The following is a 22,100-nucleotide window of genomic DNA, read 5'->3' as shown; positions in this document are numbered from 1 at the left end:
GTTCATCTAGCACAAAAGGTACGGGTTGCAGGAGAAACTTTTACTCTGGCTTCTCAGTCTGTTTCCTAGTGACGGTTTGAAGTTCCTGCAGTTTCAACTGTAAAACCGATTTGGAGCTTGTACCTCCCCATATATATGTATGGAGTGGAGTTTGCAACTGAAAAGAAACTTTATGTTCCCAACAAGCTAGGTGAAGAACGGCTTTCACTCAAACTTATCTCTCAGAACTGAGCATGTGGAGAGACGTTCGTTCATCTAGCACAAAGGGAACTGGTTGCAGAAGAAACTTTTACTCTGGTTTCTCAGTCTGTTTCCTAGAGCCGGTTTGAATTTCATGCAATTTTCACTGTAAAACCGAGATGGAGCTAGTTCCTCCCCATATATATATGGAGTAGAGTTTGCAACTGAAAAGAAACTTTGTGATCCCAACAAGCTAGGTGAAGAACGGCATTCACACACATTTATCTCTCAGAACTGAGCATGTGGAGAGACGTTCGTTCATCTAGCACAAAGGGAACGGGTTGCAGGAGAAACTTTTACTCTGGTTTCTCAGTCTGTTTCCTAGTGCCTGTTTGAAGTTCCTGCAGTTTGCACTGTAAAACCGAGTTGGAGCTAATACCTCCCCATATATATGTATGGAGTGGAGTTTGCAAGTGAAAAGAATCTTTGTGTTCCCAACAAGCTATGTGAAGGGCAGCTTTCACACACACTTATCTCTCAGAACTGAGCATGTGGAGAAAAGTTCGTTCATCTAACAAAAATGTAACGGGTTGCAGGGGAAACTTTTACTCTGGTTTCTCAGTCTGTTTCCTAGCGCCGGTTTGAAGTTCCTGCAGTTTTCACTGTAAAACCGTGTTGGAGCTTCTACATCCCCATATATATGTATGGAGTGGAATTTGCAACTGAAAAGAAACATTTGTTCCCAACAATCGAGGTGAAGGACGGCTTTCACACACAATTAACTCTCAGAACTGAGCATGTGGAGAGAAGTTCATTCATCTAGCACAAATGGAACGGGTTGCCGTGGAAACTTTTTCTCTGGTTTCTCAGTGTGTTACCCAGTGCCTGTTTGAAGTTCCTGCAGTTTTCACTGTAAAAACGAGTTGGAGCTAGTAACTCCCCATATATACGTATGGAGTGGAGTTTCCAAGTGAAAAGAAACTTTGTGTTCCCAACAAGCTAGGTGAAAGACGGCTTTCACACCCACTTATCTCTCAGAGCTGAGCATGTGGAGAGACGTTCGTTCATCTAGCACACACGGAACGGGTTGCAGGAGATACTTTTACTCTGGTTTCTCAGTCTGTTTCCTAGTGCCGGTTTGAAGTTCCTTCAGTTTTCACTGTAAAACCGAGATGGAGGTAGTAATTACCCATATATATGTATGGAGTGGAGTTTGCAAGTGAAAAGAAACTTTGTGTTCCCAACAAGATAGGTTAAGGACGGCTTTCACACACACTTATCTCTCAGAACTGAGCATGTGGAGAGACTTTCGTTCATCTATCACAAACGGAACGGGTTGCAGGATAAATTATTACTCTGGTTTCTCAGTCTGTTTCCTAGTGCCGGTTTGAAGTTCCTGCAGTTTTCACTGTAAAACCGAGTTGGATCTAGTAACTCCCCATATATTTGTATGGAGTGGAGTTTGCAACTGAAAAGAAACTTTGTGTTCCCAACAAGATAGGTGAAGGACCGCTTTCACACACACTTATCTCTCAGAACTGAGCATGTGGAGAGACGTTCGTTCATCTAGCCCAAAGGAACGGGTTGCAGGGGAAACCTTTACTCTGGTTTCTCAGTCTTTTTCCTAGTGCCGGTTTTAATTTCCTGCAGTTTTCACTGTAAAAACGAGTTTGGAGCTAGTACCCACCCATATATATGTATGGAGTGGAGTTTGCATTTGAAAAGAAACTTTGTGTTCCCAACAAGCTAAGTGAAGGACGGCTTTCACACACACTTATCTCTGAGAACTGAGCTTGTGGAGAGACGTTCGTTCATCTAGCACAAAGGGAACGGGTTGCAGGAGAAACTTTTACTCTGGTTTCTCAGTCTGTTTCCTAGTGCCGTTTTGAAGTTCCTGCAGTTTTCACTGTAAAACCGAGTTGGAGCTAGTACCTCCACATATATATGTATGGAGTGGAGTTTGCAACTGAAAAGAAACTTTGTGTTCCCAACAAGCTAGGTGAAGTACGGCTTTCACTCACACTTATCTCTCAGAACTGAGCATGTGGAGAGACGTTCGTTCATCTAGAACAAAGGGAACGTGTTGCAGGAGAAACTTTTACTCTGGTTTCTCAGTCTGTTTCCTAGTGCCGGTTTGAATTTCCTGCAGTTTTCACTGTAAAACCAAGATGGAGCTAGTACCTCCCCATATATATATAGAGTAGAGTTGGCAACTGAAAAGAAACTTTGTGTTCCCAACAAGCTAGGTGAAGAACGGCTTTCACACACATTTATCTCTCAGAACTGAGCATGTGGAGAGACGTTCGTTCATCTAGCACAAAGGGAACGGGTTGCAGGGAAACTTTTACTCTGGTTTCTCAGTCTGTTTCCTAGAGCCGGTTTGAAGTTCCTGCAGTTTTCACGGTAAAACCGAGTTGAAGCTGTACCTCCGCATATATATGTATAGAGTGGTTTTTGCAACTGAAAAGAAACTTTGTGTTCCCAACAAGCTAGGTGAAGGACGGCTTTCACACACACTTATCTCTCAGAAATGAGCATGTGGAGAAAAGATCGTTAATCTAACAAAAATGGAATGGGTTGCAGGGGAAATTTTACTCTGGTTTCTCAGTCTGTTTCCTAGCGCCGGTTTGAACTTCCTGCAGTTTTCACTGGAAAACCGAGTTGGATCTTGTACATCCCCATATATAAGTATGGAGTGGAATTTGCACCTGAAAAGAAACTTTGTTTTCCCAACAATCGAGGTGAAGGACGGCTTTCACACACAATTAACTCTCAGAACTGAGCATGTGGAGAGACGTTCATTCATCTAGCAAAAAGGGCACGGGTTGCAGGGGAAACTTTTACTCTGGTTTCTCAGTCTGTTTCCTAGTGCCGGTTTCAAGTTCCTGAGGTTTGCACTGTAAAACCGAGTTGGAGCTAGAACCTCCCCAAATATATGTATGGATTGGAGTTTGCAGGTGAAAAGAAACTTTGTGTTCCCAACAAGCTAGGTGAAGGACGGCTTTCACACACACTTATCTATCAGAAATGAGCATGTGGAGAGACGTTCGTTCATCTAGCACAAAGGGAACGGTTTGCAGGAGAAGCTTTTACTCAGGTTTCTCAGTCTGTTTCCTAGTGCCGGTTTGAAGTTCCTGCAATTTTCACTGTAAAACCGAGTTGGAGCTAGTAACTCCCCATATATATGTATGGAGTGGAGTTTGCAAATGAAAAGAAAATTTGTGTTCCCAACAAGCTAATTGAAGGACGGTTTTCACACACACTTATCTCTCAGAACTGAGCAAGTGGAGAGACGTTCGTTCATCTAGCACAAAAGGAACGGGTTGCAGGAGAAATTTTACTCTGGTTTCTCAGTCTGTTTCCTATTGCAGGTTTGAATTTCCTGCAGTTTTCACTCTAAAACCGAGTTGGAGTTAGTTCCTACCCATATATAGTATGGAGTGGAGTTGGCAAGTGAAAAGAAACTTTGTGTTCCCAACAAGATAGTTGAAGGACGGCTTTCACACACACTTATCTCTCAGAACTGAGCATGTGGAGAGACGTTCGTTCATCTAGCACAAAGGGAACGGGTTGCAGGAGAAATATTTACTCTGGTTTCTCAGTCTGTTTCCTAGTGCCGGTTTGAAGTTCCTGCAGTTTTCACTGTAAAACAGAGTTGGAGCTAGTACCTCCCCATATATATTTATGGAGTGGATTTTGCAACTGAAAATAAACTTTGTGTTCCCAACAAGCTAGTTGAAGGACGGCTTTCACACACACTTATCTCTCAGAACTGAGCAAGTGGAGAGACGTTCGTTCATCTAGCACAAAAGGAACGGGTTGCAGGAGAAATTTTACTCTGGATTTTCAGTCTGTTTCCTAGTGCCGGTTTGAATTTCCTGCAGTTTTCACTATAAAACCGAGTTGGAGCTTGTACATTCCCATATATATGTATGGAGTGGAATATGCACCTGAAAAGAAACTTTGTGTTCCCAACAAGCTAGGTGAAGGACGGCTTTCACACCCACTTATCTCTCAGAACTGAGCAAGTGGAGAGACGTTCGTTCATCTAGCACAAAAGGAACGGGATTCAGGAGAAACTTATACTATGTTTTCTCAGTCTGTTTCCTAGTGCCGGTTTGAATTTCCTGCAGTTTTCACTGTAAAAACGAGTTGGAGTTAGTTCCTACCCATATATATGTATAGAGTGGATTTTGCAACTGAAAAGAAACTTTGTGTTCCCAACAAGATAGGTGAAGGACGGCTTTCACACACACTTATCTCTCAGAACTGATCATGTGGAGAGACGTTCGTTCATCTAGCACAAAGGGAACTGGTTGCAGGAGAAATTTTTACTCTGGTTTTTCAGTCTTTTTCCTAGTGCCCGTTTTAAGTTCCTGCAGTTTTCACTGTAAAACAGAGGTGGAGCTAGTACCTCACCGTATATATTTATGGAGTGGAGATTGCAACTGAAAAAATCTTTGAGTTCCCAACAAGCTAGGTGAAGGACGGCTTTCACACACATTTATCTCTCAGAACTGAGCATGTGGAGAGACGTTCGTTCATCTAGCAAAAAGGGAAAGGTTTGCAGGAGAAACTTTTACTCTGGTTTCTCAGTCTGTTTCCTAGTGCCGGTTTGAAGTTCCTGCAGTTTTCACTGTAAAACCGAGTTGGAGCTTGTACCTCCCCATATATATGTATGGGGTGGAGTTTGCATGTGAAAAGAAACTTTGTGTTCCCAACAAGCTAGATGAAGGACGGCTTTCACACACACTTATCTCTCAGAAATGAGCATGTGGAGAGACGTTCATTCATCTAGCACAAAGGGAACGTGTTGCAGGAGAAACTTTTATTCTGGTTTCTCAGTCTGTTTCCTAGTGCCGGTTTGAAGTTCCTGCAGTTTTCACTGTAAAACCGAGTTGGAGCTAGTACCACCCCATATATATGTATGGAGTGGAGTTTGCAACTGAAAAGAAACTTTTTGTTCCCAACAAGCTAGGTGAAGGACCACTTTCACACACACTTATCTCTCAGAACTGAGCATGTGGAGAGACGTTCGTTCATCTAGCACAAAGGGAACGTGTTGCAGGAGAAACTTTTATTCTGGTTTCTCAGTCTGTTTCCTAGTGCCGGTTTGAATTTCCTGCAGTTTTCACTATAAAACCGAGTTGGAGCTTGTACATTCCCATATATATGTATGGAGTGGAATATGCACCTGAAAAGAAACTTTGTGTTCCCAACAAGCTAGGTGAAGGACGGCTTTCACACCCACTTATCTCTCAGAATTGAGCAAGTGGAGAGACGTTCGTTCATCTAGCACAAAAGGAACGGGATTCAGGAGAAACTTTTACTATGGTTTCTCAGTCTGTTTCCTAGTGCCGGTTTGATTTTCCTGCAGTTTTCACTGTAAAAACGAGTTGGAGTTAGTTCCTACCCATATATATGTATAGAGTGGATTTTGCAACTGAAAAGAAACTTTGTGTTCCCAACAAGATAGGTGAAGGACGGCTTTCACACACACTTATCTCTCAGAACTGAGCAAGTGGAGAGACGTTCGTTCATCTAGCACAAAAGGAACGGGTTGCAGGAGAAATTTTACTCTGGTTTCTCAGTCTGTTTCCTATTGCAGGTTTGAATTTCCTGCAGTTTTCACTCTAAAACCGAGTTGGAGTTAGTTCCTACCCATATATAGTATGGAGTGGAGTTGGCAAGTGAAAAGAAACTTTGTGTTCCCAACAAGATAGGTGAAGGACGGCTTTCACACACCCTTATCTCTCAGAACTGAGCATGTGGAGAGACGTTCGTTCATCTAGCACAAAGGGAACGGGTTGCAGGAGAAATATTTACTCTGGTTTCTCAGTCTGTTTCCTAGTGCCGGTTTGAAGTTCCTGCAGTTTTCACTGTAAAACAGAGTTGGAGCTAGTACCTCCCCATATATATTTATGGAGTGGATTTTGCAAATGAAAATAAACTTTGTGTTCCCAACAAGCTAGTTGAAGGACGGCTTTCACACACACTTATCTCTCAGAACTGAGCAAGTGGAGAGACGTTCGTTCATCTAGCACAAAAGGAACGGGTTGCAGGAGAAATTTTACTCTGGATTTTCAGTCTGTTTCCTAGTGCCGGTTTGAATTTCCTGCAGTTTTCACTATAAAACCGAGTTGGAGCTTGTACATTCCCATATATATGTATGGAGTGGAATATGCACCTGAAAAGAAACTTTGTGTTCCCAACAAGCTAGGTGAAGGACGGCTTTCACACCCACTTATCTCTCAGAACTGAGCAAGTGGAGAGAATTTCGTTCATCTAGCACAAAAGGAACGGGATTCAGGAGAAACTTATACTATGTTTTCTCAGTCTGTTTCCTAGTGCCGGTTTGAATTTCCTGCAGTTTTCACTGTAAAAACGAGTTGGAGTTAGTTCCTACCCATATATATGTATAGAGTGGATTTTGCAACTGAAAAGAAACTTTGTGTTCCCAACAAGATAGGTGAAGGACGGCTTTCACACACACTTATCTCTCAGAACTGATCATGTGGAGAGACGTTCGTTCATCTAGCACAAAGGGAACTGGTTGCAGGAGAAATTTTTACTCTGGTTTCTCAGTCTTTTTCCTAGTGCCCGTTTTAAGTTCCTGCAGTTTTCACTGTAAAACAGAGGTGGAGCTAGTACCTCACCGTATATATTTATGGAGTGGAGTTTGCAACTGAAAAAATCTTTGAGTTCCCAACAAGCTAGGTGAAGGACGGCTTTCACACACATTTATCTCTCAGAACTGAGCATGTGGAGAGACGTTCGTTCATCTAGCAAAAAGGGAAAGGTTTGCAGGAGAAACTTTTACTCTGGTTTCTCAGTCTGTTTCCTAGTGCCGGTTTGAAGTTCCTGCAGTTTTCACTGTAAAACCGAGTTGGAGCTTGTACCTCCCCATATATATGTATGGGGTGGAGTTTGCAAGTGAAAAGAAACTTTGTGTTCCCAACAAGCTAGATGAAGGACGGCTTTCACACACACTTATCTCTCAGAAATGAGCATGTGGAGAGACGTTCGTTCACCTAGCACAAAGGGAACGTGTTGCAGGAGAAACTTTTATTCTGGTTTCTCAGTCTGTTTCCTAGTGACGGTTTGAAGTTCCTGCAGTTTTCACTGTAAAACCGAGTTGGAGCTAGTACCACCCCATATATATGTATGGAGTGGAGTTTGCAACTGAAAAGAAACTTTGTGTTCCCAACAAGCTAGGTGAAGGACCACTTTCACACACACTTATCTCTCAGAACTGAGCATGTGGAGAGACGTTCGTTCATCTAGCACAAAGGGAACGTGTTGCAGGAGAAACTTTTATTCTGGTTTCTCAGTCTGTTTCCTAGTGCCGGTTTGAATTTCCTGCAGTTTTCACTATAAAACCGAGTTGGAACTTGTACATTCCCATATATATGTATGGAGTGGAATATGCACCTGAAAAGAAACTTTGTGTTCCCAACAAGCTAGGTGAAGGACGGCTTTCACACCCACTTATCTCTCAGAATTGAGCAAGTGGAGAGACGTTCGTTCATCTAGCACAAAAGGAACGGGATTCAGGAGAAACTTTTACTATGGTTTCTCAGTCTGTTTCCTAGTGCCGGTTTGAAGTTCCTGCAGTTTTCACTGTAAAAACGAGTTGGAGATAGTTCCTACCCATATATATGTATAGAGTGGATTTGCAACTGAAAAGAAACTTTGTGTTCCCAACAAGATAGGTGAAGGACGGCTTTCACACACACTTATCTCTCAGAACTGAGCAAGTGGAGAGACGTTCGTTCATCTAGCACAAAAGGTACGGGTTGCAGGAGAAACTTTTACTCTGGCTTCTCAGTCTGTTTCCTAGTGACGGTTTGAAGTTCCTGCAGTTTCAACTGTAAAACCGATTTGGAGCTTGTACCTCCCCATATATATGTATGGAGTGGAGTTTGCAACTGAAAAGAAACTTTATGTTCCCAACAAGCTAGGTGAAGAACGGCTTTCACTCAAACTTATCTCTCAGAACTGAGCATGTGGAGAGACGTTCGTTCATCTAGCACAAAGGGAACTGGTTGCAGAAGAAACTTTTACTCTGGTTTCTCAGTCTGTTTCCTAGAGCCGGTTTGAATTTCCTGCAATTTTCACTGTAAAACCGAGATGGAGCTAGTTCCTCCCCATATTTATATGGAGTAGAGTTTGCAACTGAAAAGAAACTTTGTGATCCTAACAAGCTAGGTGAAGAACGGCATTCACACACATTTATCTCTCAGAACTGAGCATGTGGAGAGACGTTCGTTCATCTAGCACAAAGGGAACGGGTTGCAGGAGAAACTTTTACTCTGGTTTCTAAGTCTGTTTCCTAGTGCCTGTTTGAAGTTCCTGCAGTTTGCACTGTAAAACCGAGTTGGAGCTAGTACCTCCCCATATATATGTATTGAGTGGAATTTGCAAGTGAAAAGAATCTTTGTGTTCCCAACAAGCTATGTGAACGGCAGCTTTCACACACACTTATCTCTCAGAACTGAGCATGTGGAGAAAAGTTCGTTCATCTAACAAAAATGTAACGGGTTGCAGGGGAAACTTTTACTCTGGTTTCTTAGTCTGTTTCCTAGCGCCGGTTTGAAGTTCCTGCAGTTTTCACTGGAAAACCGAGTTGGAGCTTGTACATCCCCATATATAAGTATGGAGTGGAATTTGCACCTGAAAAGAAACTTTGTTTTCCCAACAATCGAGGTGAAGGACGGCTTTCACACACAATTAACTCTCAGAACTGAGCATGTGGAGAGACGTTCATTCATCTAGCACAAAGGGCACGGGTTGCAGGGGAAACTTTTACTCTGGTTTCTCAGTCTGTTTCCTAGTGCCGGTTTCAAGTTCCTGAGGTTTGCACTGTAAAACCGAGTTGGAGCTAGAACCTCCCCAAATATATGTATGGATTGGAGTTTGCAGGTGAAAAGAAACTTTGTGTTCCCAACATGCTAGGTGAAGGACGGCTTTCACACACACTTATCTCTCAGAAATGAGCATGTGGAGAGACGTTCGTTCATCTAGCACAAAGGGAACGGTTTGCAGGAGAAGCTTTTACTCAGGTTTCTCAGTCTGTTTCCTAGTGCCGGTTTGATGTTCCTGCAATTTTCACTGTAAAACCGAGTTGGAGCTAGTACCTCCCCATATATATGTATGGAGTGGAGTTTGCAAATGAAAAGAAACTTTATGTTCCCAACAAGCTAGGTGAAGAACGGCTTTCACTCAAACTTATCTCTCAGAACTGAGCATGTGGAGAGACTTTCGTTCATCTAGCACAAAGGGAACTGGTTGCAGAAGAAACTTTTACTCTGGTTTCTCAGTCTGTTTCCTAGAGCCGGTTTGAATTTCCTGCAATTTTCACTGTAAAACCGAGATGGAGCTAGTTCCTCCCCATATATATATGGAGTAGAGTTTGCAACTGAAAAGAAACTTTGTGATCCCAACAAGCTAGGTGAAGAACGGCATTCACACACATTTATCTCTCAGAACTGAGCATGTGGAGAGACGTTCGTTCATCTATCACAAAGGGAACGGGTTGCAGGAGAAACTTTTACTCTGGTTTCTCAGTCTGTTTCCTAGTGCCTGTTTGAAGTTCCTGCAGTTTGCACTGTAAAACCGAGTTGGAGCTAGTACCTCCCCATATATATGTATTGAGTGGAATTTGCAAGTGAAAAGAATCTTTGTGTTCCCAACAAGCTATGTGAAGGGCAGCTTTCACACACACTTATCTCTCAGAACTGAGCATGTGGAGAAAAGTTCGTTCATCTAACAAAAATGTAACGGGTTGCAGGGGAAACTTTTACTCTGGTTTCTCAGTCTGTTTCCTAGCGCCGGTTTGAAGTTCCTGCAGTTTTCACTGGAAAACCGAGTTGGAGCTTGTACATCCCCATATATAAGTATGGAGTGGAATTTGCACCTGAAAAGAAACTTTGTTTTCCCAACAATCGAGGTGAAGGACGGCTTTCACACACAATTAACTCTCAGAACTGAGCATGTGGAGAGACGTTCATTCATCTAGCACAAATTGCACAGGTTGCAGGGGAAACTTTTACTCTGGTTTCTCAGTCTGTTTCCTAGTGCCGGTTTCAAGTTCCTGAGGTTTGCACTGTAAAACCGAGTTGGAGCTAGAACCTCCCCAAATATATGTATGGATTGGAGTTTGCAGGTGAAAAGAAACTTTGTGTTCCCAACAAGCTAGGTGAAGGACGGCTTTCACACACAATTATCTCTCAGAAATGAGCATGTGGAGAGACGTTCGTTCATCTAGCACAAAGGGAACGGTTTGCAGGAGAAGCTTTTACTCAGGTTTCTCAGTCTGTTTCCTAGTGCCGGTTTGAAGTTCCTGCAATTTTCACTGTAAAACCGAGTTGGAGCTAGTACCTCCCCATATATATGTATGGAGTGGAGTTTGCAAATGAAAAGAAACTTTGTGTTCCCAACAAGCTAATTGAAGGACGGTTTTCACACACACTTATCTCTCAGAACTGAGCAAGTGGAGAGACGTTCGTTCATCTAGCACAAAAGGAACGGGTTGCAGGAGAAATTTTACTCTGGTTTCTCAGTCTGTTTCCTATTGCAGGTTTGAATTTCCTGCAGTTTTCACTCTAAAACCGAGTTGGAGTTAGTTCCTACCCATATATAGTATGGAGTGGAGTTGGCAAGTGAAAAGAAACTTTGTGTTCCCAACAAGATAGGTGAAGGACGGCTTTCACACACACTTATCTCTCAGAACTGAGCATGTGGAGAGACGTTCGTTCATCTAGCACAAAGGGAACGGGTTGCAGGGGAAATATTTACTCTGGTTTCTCAGTCTGTTTCCTAGTGCCGGTTTGAAGTTCCTGCAGTTTTCACTGTAAAACAGAGTTGAAGCTAGTACCTCCCCATATATATTTATGGAGTGGATTTTGCAACTGAAAATAAACTTTGTGTTCCCAACAAGCTAGTTGAAGGACGGCTTTCACACACACTTATCTCTCAGAACTGAGCAAGTGGAGAGACGTTCGTTCATCTAGAACAAAAGGAACGGGTTGCAGGAGAAATTTTACTCTGGATTTTCAGTCTGTTTCCTAGTGCCGGTTTGAATTTCCTGCAGTTTTCACTGTAAAAACGAGTTGGAGTTAGTTCCTACCCATATATATGTATAGAGTGGATTTTGCAAGTGAAAAGAAACTTTGTGTTCCCAACAAGATAGGTGAAGGACGGCTTTCACACACACTTATCTCTCAGAACTGATCATGTGGAGAGACGTTCGTTCATCTAGCACAAAGGGAACTGGTTGCAGGAGAAATTTTTACTCTGGTTTCTCAGTCTTTTTCCTAGTGCCCGTATTAAGTTCCTGCAGTTTTCACTGTAAAACAGATTTGGAGCTAGTACCTCACCGTATATATTTATGGATTGGAGTTTGCAACTGAAAAAATCTTTGAGTTCCCAACAAGCTAGGTGAAGGACGGCTTTCACACACATTTATCTCTCAGAACTGAGCATGTGGAGAGACGTTCGTTCATCTAGCAAAAAGGGAAAGGTTTGCAGGAGAAACTATTACTCTGGTTTCTCAGTCTGTTTCCTAGTGCCGGTTTGAAGTTCCTGCAGTTTTCACTGTAAAACCGAGTTGGAGCTTGTACCACCCCATATATATGTATGGAGTGGAGTTTGCAAATGAAAAGAAACTTTATGTTCCCAACAAGCTAGGTGAAGAACGGCTTTCACTCAAACTTATCTCTCAGAACTGAGCATGTGGAGAGACGTTCGTTCATCTAGCACAAAGGGAACTGGTTGCAGAAGAAACTTTTACTCTGGTTTCTCAGTCTGTTTCCTAGAGCCGGTTTGAATTTCCTGCAATTTTCACTGTAAAACCGAGATGGAGCTAGTTCCTCCCCATATATATATGGAGTAGAGTTTGCAACTGAAAAGAAACTTTGTGATCCCAACAAGCTAGGTGAAGAACGGCATTCACACACATTTATCTCTCAGAACTGAGCATGTGGAGAGACGTTCGTTCATCTATCACAAAGGGAACGGGTTGCAGGAGAAACTTTTACTCTGGTTTCTCAGTCTGTTTCCTAGTGCCTGTTTGAAGTTCCTGCAGTTTGCACTGTAAAACCGAGTTGGAGCTAGTACCTCCCCATATATATGTATTGAGTGGAGTTTGCAAGTGAAAAGAATCTTTGTGTTCCCAACAAGCTATGTGAAGGGCAGCTTTCACACACACTTATCTCTCAGAACTGAGCATGTGGAGAAAAGTTCGTTCATCTAACAAAAATGTAACGGGTTGCAGGGGAAACTTTTACTCTGGTTTCTCAGTCTGTTTCCTAGCGCCGGTTTGAAGTTCCTGCAGTTTTCACTGGAAAACAGAGTTGGAGCTTGTACATCCCCATATATAAGTATGGAGTGGAATTTGCACCTGAAAAGAAACTTTGTTTTCCCAACAATCGAGGTGAAGGACGGCTTTCACACACAATTAACTCTCAGAACTGAGCATGTGGAGAGACGTTCATTCATCTAGCACAAATTGCACGGGTTGCAGGGGAAACTTTTACTCTGGTTTCTCAGTCTGTTTCCTAGTGCCGGTTTCAAGTTCCTGAGGTTTGCACTGTAAAACCGAGTTGGAGCTAGAACCTCCCCAAATATATGTATGGATTGGAGTTTGCAGGTGAAAAGAAACTTTGTGTTCCCAACAAGCTAGGTGAAGGACGGCTTTCACACACAATTATCTCTCAGAAATGAGCATGTGGAGAGACGTTCGTTCATCTAGCACAAAGGGAACGGTTTGCAGGAGAAGCTTTTACTCAGGTTTCTCAGTCTGTTTCCTAGTGCCGGTTTGAAGTTCCTGCAATTTTCACTGTAAAACCGAGTTGGAGCTAGTACCTCCCCATATATATGTATGGAGTGGAGTTTGCAAATGAAAAGAAACTTTGTGTTCCCAACAAGCTAATTGAAGGATGGTTTTCACACACACTTATCTCTCAGAACTGAGCAAGTGGAGAGACGTTCGTTCATCTAGCACAAAAGGAACGGGTTGCAGGAGAAATTTTACTCTGGTTTCTCAGTCTGTTTCCTATTGCAGGTTTGAATTTCCTGCAGTTTTCACTCTAAAACCGAGTTGGAGTTAGTTCCTACCCATATATAGTATGGAGTGGAGTTGGCAAGTGAAAAGAAACTTTGTGTTCCCAACAAGATAGGTGAAGGACGGCTTTCACACACACTTATCTCTCAGAACTGAGCATGTGGAGAGACGTTCGTTCATCTAGCACAAAGGGAACGGGTTGCAGGGGAAATATTTACTCTGGTTTCTCAGTCTGTTTCCTAGTGCCGGTTTGAAGTTCCTGCAGTTTTCACTGTAAAACAGAGTTGGAGCTAGTACCTCCCCATATATATTTATGGAGTGGATTTTGCAACTGAAAATAAACTTTGTGTTCCCAACAAGCTAGTTGAAGGACGGCTTTCACACACACTTATCTCTCAGAACTGAGCAAGTGGAGAGACGTTCGTTCATCTAGCACAAAAGGAACGGGTTGCAGGAGAAATTTTACTCTGGATTTTCAGTCTGTTTCCTAGTGCCGGTTTGAATTTCCTGCAGTTTTCACTGTAAAAACGAGTTGGAGTTAGTTCCTACCCATATATATGTATAGAGTGGATTTTGCAAGTGAAAAGAAACTTTGTGTTCCCAACAAGATAGGTGAAGGACGGCTTTCACACACACTTATCTCTCAGAACTGATCATGTGGAGAGACGTTCGTTCATCTAGCACAAAGGGAACTGGTTGCAGGAGAAATTTTTACTCTGGTTTCTCAGTCTTTTTCCTAGTGCCCGTATTAAGTTCCTGCAGTTTTCACTGTAAAACAGATTTGGAGCTAGTACCTCACCGTATATATTTATGGATTGGAGTTTGCAACTGAAAAAATCTTTGAGTTCCCAACAAGCTAGGTGAAGGACGGCTTTCACACACATTTATCTCTCAGAACTGAGCATGTGGAGAGACGTTCGTTCATCTAGCAAAAAGGGAAAGGTTTGCAGGAGAAACTTTTACTCTGGTTTCTCAGTCTGTTTCCTAGTGCCGGTTTGAAGTTCCTGCAGTTTTCACTGTAAAACCGAGTTGGAGCTTGTACCACCCCATATATATGTATGGGGTGGAGTTTGCAAGTGAAAAGAAACTTTGTGTTCCCAACAAGCTAGATGAAGGACGGCTTTCACACACACTTATCTCTCAGAACTGAGCAAGTGGAGAGACGTTCGTTCATCTAGCACAAAAGGTACGGGTTGCAGGAGAAACTTTTACTCTGGCTTCTCAGTCTGTTTCCTAGTGACGGTTTGACGTTCCTGCAGTTTCAACTGTAAAACCGATTTGGAGCTTGTACATCCCCATATATATGTATGGAGTGGAGTTTGCAACTGAAAAGAAACTTTATGTTCCCAACAAGCTAGGTGAAGAACGGCTTTCACTCAAACTTATCTCTCTGAACTGAGCATGTGGAGAGACGTTCGTTCATCTAGCACAAAGGGAACTGGTTGCAGAAGAAACTTTTACTCTGGTTTCTCAGTCTGTTTCCTAGAGCCGGTTTGAATTTCCTGCAATTTTCACTGTAAAACCGAGATGGAGCTAGTTCCTCCCCATATATATATGGAGTAGAGTTTTCAACTGAAAAGAAACTTTGTGATCCCAACAAGCTAGGTGAAGAACAGCATTCACACACATTTATCTCTCAGAACTGAGCATGTGGAGAGACGTTCGTTCATCTAGCACAAAGGGAACGGTTTGCAAGGGAAACTTTTACTCTGGTTTCTCAGTCTGTTTCCTAGTGCCTGTTTGAAGTTCCTGCAGTTTGCACTGTAAAACCGAGTTGGAGCTAGTACCTCCCCATATATATGTATTGAGTGGAATTTGCAAGTGAAAAGAATCTTTGTGTTCCCAACAAGCTATGTGAAGGGCAGCTTTCACACACACTTATCTCTCAGAACTGAGCATGTGGAGAAAAGTTCGTTCATCTAACAAAAATGTAACGGGTTGCAGGGGAAACTTTTACTCTGGTTTCTCAGTCTGATTCCTAGCGCCGGTTTGAAGTTCCTGCAGTTTTCACTGTAAAACCATGTTGGAGCTTCTACATCCCCATATATGTATGGAGTGGAATTTGCAACTGAAAAGAAACATTTGTTCCCAACAATCGAGGTGAAGGACGGCTTTCACACACAATTAACTCTCAGAACTGAGCATGTGGAGAGAAGTTCATTCATCTAGCACAAATGGAACGGATTGCAGTGGAAACTTTTACTCTGGTTTCTCAGTCTGTTACCCAGTGCCTGTTTGAAGTTCTTGCAGTTTTCACTGTAAAAACGAGTTGGAGCTAGTAACTCCCCATATATACGTATGGAGTGGAGTTTCCAAGTGAAAAGAAACTTTGTGTTCCCAACAAGCTAGGTGAAAGACGGCTTTCACACCCACTTATCTCTCAGAGCTGAGCATGTGGAGAGACGTTCGTTCATCTAGCACACACGGAACGGGTTGCAGGAGATACTTTTACTCTGGTTTCTCAGTCTGTTTCCTAGTGCCGGTTTGAAGTTCCTGCAGTTTTCACTGTAAAACCGAGATGGAGGTAGTACCTACCCATATATATGTATTGAGTGGAGTTTGCAAGTGAAAAGAAACTTTGTGTTCCCTACAAGATAGGTGAAGGACGGCTTTCACACCCACTTATCTCTCAGAGCTTAGCATGTGGAGAGACGTTCGTTCATCTAGCACAAATTGAACGGGTTGCAGGAGAAACTTTTACTCTGGATTCTCAGTCTGTTTCCTATTGCCGGTTTGAAGTTCCTGCAGTTTTCACTGTAAAACCGAGATGGAGGTAGTAATTACCCATATATATGTATGGAGTGGAGTTTGCAAGTGAAAAGAAACTTTGTGTTCCCAACAAGATAGGTTAAGGACGGCTTTCACACACACTTATCTCTCAGAACTGAGCATGTGGAGAAACTTTCGTTCATCTATCACAAACGGAACGGGTTGCAGGACAAATTATTACTCTGGTTTCTCAGTCGGTTTCCTAGTGCCGGTTTGAAGTTCCTGCAGTTTTCACTGTAAAACCGAGTTGGATCTAGTAACTCCCCATATATTTGTATGGAGTGGAGTTTGCAACTGAAAAGAAACTTTGTGTTCCCAACAAGATAGGTGAAGGACCGCTTTCACACACACTTATCTCTCAGAACTGAGCATGTGGAGAGACGTTCGTTCATCTAGCCCAAAGGAAAGTGTTGCAGGGGAAACCTTTACTCTGGTTTCTCAGTCTTTTTCCTAGTGCCGGTTTTAATTTCCTGCAGTTTTCACTGTAAAAACGAGTTTGGAGCTAGTACCCACCCATATATATGTATGGAGTGGAGTTTGCAACTGAAAAGAAACTTTGTGTTCCCAACAAGCTAGGTGAAGTACGGCTTTCACTCACACTTATCTCTCAGAACTGAGCATGTGGAGAGACGTTCGTTCATCTAGAACAAAGGGAACGTGTTGCAGGAGAAACTTTTACTCTGGTTTCTTAGTCTGTTTCCTAGTGCCGGTTTGAATTTCCTGCAGTTTTCACTGTAAAACCGAGATGGAGCTAGTACCTCCCCATATATATATGGAGTAGAGTTGGCAACTGAAAAGAAACTTTGTGTTCCCAACAAGCTAGGTGAAGAACGGCTTTCACACACATTTATCTCTCAGAACTGAGCATGTGGAGAGACGTTCGTTCATCTAGCACAAAGGGAACGGGTTGCAGGGAAACTTTTACTCTGGTTTCTCAGTCTGTTTCCTAGAGCCGGTTTGAAGTTCCTGCAGTTTTCACGGTAAAACCGAGTTGAAGCTGTACCTCCGCATATATATGTATAGAGTGGTTTTTGCAACTGAAAAGAAACTTTGTGTTCCCAACAAGCTAGGTGAAGGACGGCTTTCACACACACTTATCTCTCAGAAATGAGCATGTGGAGAAAAGATCGTTAATCTAACAAAAATGGAACGGGTTGCAGGGGAAATTTTACTCTGGTTTCTCAGTCTGTTTCCTAGCGCCGGTTTGAACTTCCTGCAGTTTTCACTGGAAAACCGAGTTGGAGCTTGTACATCCCCATATATAAGTATGGAGTGGAATTTGCACCTGAAAAGAAACTTTGTTTTCCCAACAATCGAGGTGAAGGACGGCTTTCACACACAATTAACTCTCAGAACTGAGCATGTGGAGAGACGTTCATTCATCTAGCAAAAAGGGCACGGGTTGCAGGGGAAACTTTTACTCTGGTTTCTCAGTCTGTTTCCTAGTGCCGGTTTCAAGTTCCTGAGGTTTGCACTGTAAAACCGAGTTGGAGCTAGAACCTCCCCAAATATATGTATGGATTGGAGTTTGCAGGTGAAAAGAAACTTTGTGTTCCCAACAAGCTAGGTGAAGGACGGCTTTCACACACACTTATCTCTCAGAAATGAGCATGTGGAGAGACGTTCGTTCATCTAGCACAAAGGGAACGGTTTGCAGGAGAAGCTTTTACTCAGGTTTCTCAGTCTGTTTCCTAGTGCCGGTTTGAAGTTCCTGCAATTTTCACTGTAAAACCGAGTTGGAGCTAGTACCTCCCCATATATATGTATGGAGTGGAGTTTGCAAATGAAAAGAAACTTTGTGTTCCCAACAAGCTAATTGAAGGACGGTTTTCACACACACTTATCTCTCAGAACTGAGCAAGTGGAGAGACGTTCGTTCATCTAGCACAAAAGGAACGGGTTGCAGGAGAAATTTTACTCTGGTTTCTCAGTCTGTTTCCTATTGCAGGTTTGAATTTCCTGCAGTTTTCACTCTAAAACCGAGTTGGAGTTAGTTCCTACCCATATATAGTATGGAGTGGAGTTGGCAAGTGAAAAGAAACTTTGTGTTCCCAACAAGATAGGTGAAGGACGGCTTTCACACACACTTATCTCTCAGAACTGAGCATGTGGAGAGACGTTCGTTCATCTAGCACAAAGGGAACGGGTTGCAGGAGAAATATTTACTCTGGTTTCTCAGTCTGTTTCCTAGTGCCGGTTTGAAGTTCCTGCAGTTTTCACTGTAAAACAGAGTTGGAGCTAGTACCTCCCCATATATATTTATGGAGTGGATTTTGCAACTGAAAATAAACTTTGTGTTCCCAACAAGCTAGTTGAAGGACGGCTTTCACACACACTTATCTCTCAGATCTGAGCAAGTGGAGAGACGTTCGTTCATCTAGCACAAAAGGAACGGGTTGCAGGAGAAATTTTACTCTGGATTTTCAGTCTGTTTCCTAGTGCCGGTTTGAATTTCCTGCAGTTTTCACTATAAAACCGAGTTGGAGCTTGTACATTCCCATATATATGTATGGAGTGGAATATGCACCTGAAAAGAAACTTTGTGTTCCCAACAAGCTAGGTGAAGGACGGCTTTCACACCCACTTATCTCTCAGAACTGAGCAAGTGGAGAGACGTTCGTTCATCTAGCACAAAAGGAACGGGATTCAGGAGAAACTTTTACTATGGTTTCTCAGTCTGTTTCCTAGTGCCGGTTTGAATTTCCTGCAGTTTTCACTGTAAAAACGAGTTGGAGTTAGTTCCTACCCATATATATGTATAGAGTGGATTTTGCAACTGAAAAGAAACTTTGTGTTCCCAACAAGATAGGTGAAGGATGGCTTTCACACACACTTATCTCTCAGAACTGATCATGTGGAGAGACGTTCGTTCATCTAGCACAAAGGGAACTGGTTGCAGGAGAAATTTTTAGTCTGGTTTCTCAGTCATTTTCCTAGTGCCCGTTTTAAGTTCCTGCAGTTTTCACTGTAAAACAGAGGTGGAGCTAGTACCTCACCGTATATATTTATGGAGTGGAGTTTGCAACTGAAAAAATCTTTGAGTTCCCAACAAGCTAGGTGAAGGACGGCTTTCACACACATTTATCTCTCAGAACTGAGCATGTGGAGAGACGTTCGTTCATCTATCAAAAAGGGAAAGGTTTGCAGGAGAAACTTTTACTCTGGTTTCTCAGTCTGTTTCCTAGTGCCGGTTTGAAGTTCATGCAGTTTTCACTGTAAAACCGAGTTGGAGCTTGTACCTCCCCATATATATGTATGGGGTGGAGTTTGCAAGTGAAAAGAAACTTTGTGTTCCCAACAAGCTAGATGAAGGACGGCTTTCACACACACTTATCTCTCAGAACTGAGCATGTGGAGAGACGTTCGTTCATCTAGCACAAAGGGAACGTGTTGCAGGAGAAACTTTTATTCTGGTTTCTCAGTCTGTTTCCTAGTGCCGTTTTGAATTTCCTGCAGTTTTCACTATAAAACCGAGTTGGAGCTTGTACATTCCCATATAAATGTATGGAGTGGAATATGCACCTGAAAAGAAACTTTGTGTTCCCAACAAGCTAGGTGAAGGACGGCTTTCACACCCACTTATCTCTCAGAACTGAGCAAGTGGAGAGACGTTCGTTCATCTAGCACAAAAGGAACGGGATTCAGGAGAAACTTTTACTATGGTTTCTCAGTCTGTTTCCTAGTGCCGGTTTGAATTTCCTGCAGTTTTCACTGTAAAAACGAGTTGGAGTTAGTTCCTACCCATATATATGTATAGAGTGGATTTTGCAACTGAAAAGAAACTTTGTGTTCCCAACAAGATAGGTGAAGGACGGCTTTCACACACACTTATCTCTCAGAACTGATCATGTGGAGAGACGTTCGTTCATCTAGCACAAAGGGAACTGGTTGCAGGAGAAATTTTTACTCTGGTTTCTCAGTCTTTTTCCTAGTGCCCGTTTTAAGTTCCTGCAGTTTTCACTGTAAAACAGAGGTGGAGCTAGTACCTCACCGTATATATTTATGGAGTGGAGTTTGCAACTGAAAAAATCTTTGAGTTCCCAACAAGCTAGGTGAAGAACGGCTTTCACACACATTTATCTCTCAGAACTGAGCATGTGGAGAGACGTTCGTTCATCTAGCACAAAGGGAACGGGTTGCAGGGAAACTTTTACTCTGGTTTCTCAGTCTGTTTCCTAGAGCCGGTTTGAAGTTCCTGCAGTTTTCACGGTAAAACCGAGTTGAAGCTGTACCTCCGCATATATATGTATAGAGTGGTTTTTGCAACTGAAAAGAAACTTTGTGTTCCCAACAAGCTAGGTGAAGGACGGCTTTCACACACACTTATCTCTCAGAAATGAGCATGTGGAGAAAAGATCGTTAATCTAACAAAAATGGAACGGGTTGCAGGGGAAATTTTACTCTGGTTTCTCAGTCTGTTTCCTAGCGCCGGTTTGAAGTTCCTGCAGTTTTCACTGGAAAACCGAGTTGGAGCTTGTACATCCCCATATATAAGTATGGATTGGAATTTGCACCTGAAAAGAAACTTTGTTTTCCCAACAATCGAGGTGAAGGACGGCTTTCACACACAATTAACTCTCAGAACTGAGCATGTGGAGAGACGTTCATTCATCTAGCACAAAGGGCACGGGTTGCAGGGGAAACTTTTACTCTGGTTTCTCAGTCTGTTTCCTAGTGCCGGTTTCAAGTTCCTGAGGTTTGCACTGTAAAACCGAGTTGGAGCTAGAACCTCCCCAAATATATGTATGGATTGGAGTTTGCAGGTGAAAAGAAACTTTGTGTTCCCAACAAGCTAGGTGAAGGACGGCTTTCACACACACTTATCTCTCAGAAATGAGCATGTGGAGTGACGTTCGTTCATCTAGCACAAAGGGAACGGTTTGCAGGAGAAGCTTTTACTCAGGTTTCTCAGTCTGTTTCCTACTGCCGGTTTGAAGTTCCTGCAATTTTCACTGTAAAACCGAGTTGGAGCTTGTACCTCCCCATATATATGTATGGAGTGGAGTTTGCAAATGAAAAGAAACTTTGTGTTCCCAACAAGCTAATTGAAGGACGGTTTTCACACACACTTATCTCTCAGAACTGAGCAAGTGGAGAGACGTTCGTTCATCTAGCACAAAAGGAACGGGTTGCAGGAGAAATTTTACTCTGGTTTCTCAGTCTGTTTCCTATTGCAGGTTTGAATTTCCTGCAGTTTTCACTCTAAAACCGAGTTGGAGTTAGTTCCTACCCATATATAGTATGGAGTGGAGTTGGCAAGTGAAAAGAAACTTTGTGTTCCCAACAAGCTAGTTGAAGGACGGCTTTCACACACACTTATCTCTCAGAACTGAGCAAGTGGAGAGACGTTCGTTCATCTAGCACAAAAGGAATGGGTTGCAGGAGAAATTTTACTCTGGATTTTCAGTCTGTTTCCTAGTTCCGGTTTGAATTTCCTGCAGTTTTCACTATAAAACCGAGTTGGAGCTTGTACATTCCCATATATATGTATGGAGTGGAATATGCACCTGAAAAGAAACTTTGTGTTCCCAACAAGCTAGGTGAAGGACGGCTTTCACACCCACTTATCTCTCAGAACTGAGCAAGTGGAGAGACGTTCGTTCATCTAGCACAAAAGGAACGGGATTCAGGAGAAACTTTTACTATGGTTTTTCACTCTTTTTCCTAGTGGCGGTTTGAATTTCCTGCAGTTTTCACTGTAAAAACGAGTTGGAGTTAGTTCCTACCCATATATATGTATAGAGTGGATTTTGCAACTGAAAAGAAACTTTGTGTTCCCAACAAGATAGGTGAAGGACGGCTTTCACACACACTTATCTCTCAGAACTGATCATGTGGAGAGACGTTCGTTCATCTAGCACAAAGGGAACTGGTTGCAGGAGAAATTTTTAGTCTGGTTTCTCAGTCTTTTTCCTAGTGCCCGTTTTAAGTTCCTGCAGTTTTCACTGTAAAACAGAGGTGGAGCTAGTACCTCACCGTATATATTTATGGAGTGGAGTTTGCAACTGAAAAAATCTTTGAGTTCCCAACAAGCTAGGTGAAGGACGGCTTTCACACACATTTATCTCTCAGAACTGAGCATGTGGAG

This window comes from Camelus dromedarius, chromosome 22 (genome assembly GCF_036321535.1).
Source record: "Camelus dromedarius isolate mCamDro1 chromosome 22, mCamDro1.pat, whole genome shotgun sequence".
In the NCBI taxonomy this organism is placed as follows: domain Eukaryota; kingdom Metazoa; phylum Chordata; class Mammalia; order Artiodactyla; family Camelidae; genus Camelus; species Camelus dromedarius.
Note: the sequence above shows the minus strand (reverse complement) of the source record.